We start from the raw sequence: 3800 nt of genomic DNA on the forward strand, positions 1-3800 counted from the left end.
AAATACACACTACTATATATGAGAGATATTTAATAAAGACCAACTATATAACATGAAAAACACTACTTAATATTCTGTATTAACATAAATGGGAAAAGTATCTGAAAAAGAATATGTAACTGAATCACTTGGCTATATACCTGAAACTAACACCACATTTTGAATCGACTATGAAAAGTGAAAGTTACCCAGTTGTATCCGACACTTTGTGACCCCATGGAATTATCCAGGCCAGAATACTGGAGTGGGTAGCCTTTCCCTTCTCCAGGGAATCATCCCAACCCAGAGGTCAAACCCAGGTCTCCCACATTGCAGGCAGATTCTTTACCAGCTGAGCCACAAGGGAAGCCCAAATCAAATATAACCCAATGTAAAATTAAAAAAAAATAAATAAAAAAAAAAACAAGAGCAAAGGGAGAAAATATATAAGCAACTCATATTTGAAAACAGACTTTTTTAATTTAAATGGGAAATCAAGAATTTAAATTGAGTCCCCACAGTAAATACATGTCTGAAGGCTGCAGGAAAGAAAATCAGTAACTGGTTTGGAGTAATGTCTTTAGACTCCAGCTCCTCTGATATTCATTCTTTATAAGGGAAAACAATCTCTACTTCCATTTTTACATCCTTGTGTTGTAAACACTGTAACTAAAATTCCACATCCATGTATTGGTTCATGATTTTAATTATATTACAAAATTATCCCATATATACCTATAAATGCCCATGTAAGTCCTAAGCTCACAGACCTCAATGCCCAGACCACATGTTGTTGTACTGATTACATTCATGATTAGGAAAGATAAGAATGACCCACCCATAATACTTTGCTTAGAAAGGTATTGTTTTATTCCCTGAACCTGGCTGACCCTGCCTCACTTTTCCCCATACCTTTATTTTAGACCAAATTTCCCCAGAACCTTCTCACGAATTTGCTGTGTCTTCATACAGTAGACAATGGGATTCATCAGAGGTGGCACTAGCAAGAAAATGTCAGCAATGAGGATCATGGCCACTGGGCACTTGAGCTTGCCAAAGTGGTACATGGAAGCCGAAGTGATGATGGGCATGTAGAAGATGAGCACAGCACAGATGTGGGAGACACAGGTGTTGAGGGCCTTGAGCTGCTCCTTGTGGGATCCAATTCCCATCACAGTCTTCAGGATGAATATATAGAACACAGCAATGAACACGCTGTCTGTCATCATACAGAGAACAACAAAGAAGCCATAGAAAAAGTTAACTGTGTTGTCAGAGCAGGCAAGCTTCATGACATCTTGATGGAGACAGTAAGAGTGAGAAAGTAGGCTCTTCCTACAATAGGTCAATCTTTTAAGAGTGAAAGGAAATGGGAGCACTAAGAGCGTGCTTTTAATGAGGAACACCAGACCCATTTTGGCCACTCTGGCATTGGGGAGGATGGAGCTGTATCTCAGGGGGTTGTGGATGGCCAAAAAGCGAACAAAGACATGACCAGGAGCACTGAGGACTCCAGATTTGTGAATCCATGGATAAAGAATTCTTGAGCAAAGCAGGCACTTGGGGAAATTCCTGTAGCATTGAGAGCAAAGATCAGCAGCATAGTGGGGAGGGTTGAGAGGGACAGACTCAGGTCAGAGACAGCCAACTTGGAAAGGAAATAGTACATGGGTGCATGGAGTGAGGGCTCTGTCCTGATCATGAAGAGGGTGGTGCAATTGCCCAGGATGGCCACCAGGTACATGAGGCAGATGGGGACAGATACGTGAACATGCTCCAGTCCTGGGATCCCAATCAGGAAGAAGGTGGTGATCTCTACCTTAGAGGAATTGAGAGTGTGCATGATAAATTGATTGGGAAGTATTTATTCCCAGATCTGAAATGGCACTTTCAGCATAGGTCTGTTATGCACGTCTCCCTTCTTTCAGAACTTTTGTCTGAGACATAAACAGAGAAAACACAGTTTTGAAAGACTTCTCATAAAAGAATAAAGGAATAAAATAACAAGGAATAAAGAAGTTTTGAAAGACTTCTCAGAATAAAAGAATAAAAGAATGAGGTATTTCTTACAAACAGACTATTGATAATATAGTCAGATAATGTTAACTGACAAGGAGAACCATGGATGTCACACTTCCCCATCAGGTCCTGAGGAAAAAAGTACCCACATAAAGATATGTCCTGCAAATAAATTCCCCTTTTACTATTAGGTTTTGCCCCTCCCCACCTATAATCTAATTAAACAATTTATACAGTCAGGCTGAACTATAGGGTAGCTCTTTCTCTTTGATCCAAAATGAAGGTAGAATTAAGAAGAAAAAAAAACAGCAAGAAATAGATTTTAGTAAAGCAGTTAGGAAGTGGTTTCTCCAATTTCTAGAGATGTTTGCTCCAAACACTTTTCAGGCCAGGCTTCTAAAGCTGATTTCACTTGCAAGCTCTCTGTAGAGCTTGCTACCACTGTTGGTAACACCATCCACCAAGTAGAAACAACTGGGACACCGTAAAGGTATAAAATCAACACTTGCTCAGTCAGATCAAGAGATGAAAATGAGAGACTGCTCTTAAGCTGTAAGAGGGAAAAAAAGGAATAAATATGTTAGAGAGATTAAAAAGAGAAAACATCAGAAACTATTACTCTGTGCTAGTCATTCTTTAGACAATTTTTATGCATAGTTTCACTTTCAAAATATTTGTTCCATTTTTATGTGAACTTAAATATAAATGTTTATCTGTGAAATTTCATACACTTACTGATGAACAGGAGATAGTAAAATAACAGAATTACTTTGAGGATAAGAGACAGTGGGCAAAGTCCTGATCAGTCTGAAACACAATAAATCTCTTACTAACAATCAGTTCAGTTCAGTTTAGTCTCTCAGTCATGTCCGACTCATTGAGACCCCATGAATCACAGCACGCCAGGCCTCCCTGTCCATCACCAACTCCCGGAGTTTACCCAAACTCATGTCCATCGAGTTGGTGATGCCATCAAGTCATCTCATCCTCTGTCATGCCCTTCTCCTCCTGCCCCCGATCCCTCCCAGCATCAGGGTCTTTTCCAATGAGTCAACTCTCCGCATCACGTGGCAAATTATTGGAGTTTTAGCCTCAGCATCAGTCCTTTCAATGAACACCTAGGACTGGTCTCCTTTAGGATGGACTGGTTGGATCTCCTTGCAGTCCAAGGGACTCGCAAGAGTCTTCTTCAACACCACAGTTCAAAAGCATCAATTCTTTGGTGCTCAGCTTTCTTCACAGTTCAACTCTCACATCCATACATGACCACTGGAAAAACAATAGCCTTGACTAGAAGGACCTTTATTGGCAAAGTAATGTCTCTGCTTTTGAATATGCTATCTAGGTTGGTCCTAACTTCCCTTCCAAGGAGTAAGCATCTTTTAATTTCATGGCTGCAATCACCATCTGCAGTGATTTTGGACCCCTCCAAAAATGAAGTCTAACACTGTTTCCACTGTTTCCCCATCTATTTCCCATGAAGTGATGGGACCAGATGGCATGATCTTAGTTTTCCGAATGTTGAGCTTTAAGCCAACTTTTTCATTCTCCTCATTCACTTTCATCAAGAGGCTTTTTAGTTCCTCTTCACTTTCTGCCATAAGGGTGGTGTCATCTGCATATCTGAGGTTATTGATATTTCTGCTGGCAATCTTGATTTCAGCTTGTGCTTCTTCCAGCCCAGCATTTCTCATGATGTACACTGCATATAAGTTAACTAAGCCGGGTGACAATATCCAGCATTGATGTACTCCTTTTCCTATTTGGAACCAGTCTGTTGTTCCATGTCCAGTTCTACCTGT

General features: G+C 40.3%; 1 pseudogene; it reads right to left on the reverse strand.

Annotated features, from left to right (window-relative positions):
* Window positions 1-893: 893 nt before the first annotated feature.
* Window positions 894-1822, reverse strand: LOC112579486 (annotated as a pseudogene).
* Between the last annotated feature and the right edge of the window lie 1978 nt (window positions 1823-3800).

This window comes from Bubalus bubalis, chromosome 16 (genome assembly GCF_019923935.1).
Source record: "Bubalus bubalis isolate 160015118507 breed Murrah chromosome 16, NDDB_SH_1, whole genome shotgun sequence".
In the NCBI taxonomy this organism is placed as follows: Eukaryota; Metazoa; Chordata; class Mammalia; order Artiodactyla; family Bovidae; genus Bubalus; species Bubalus bubalis.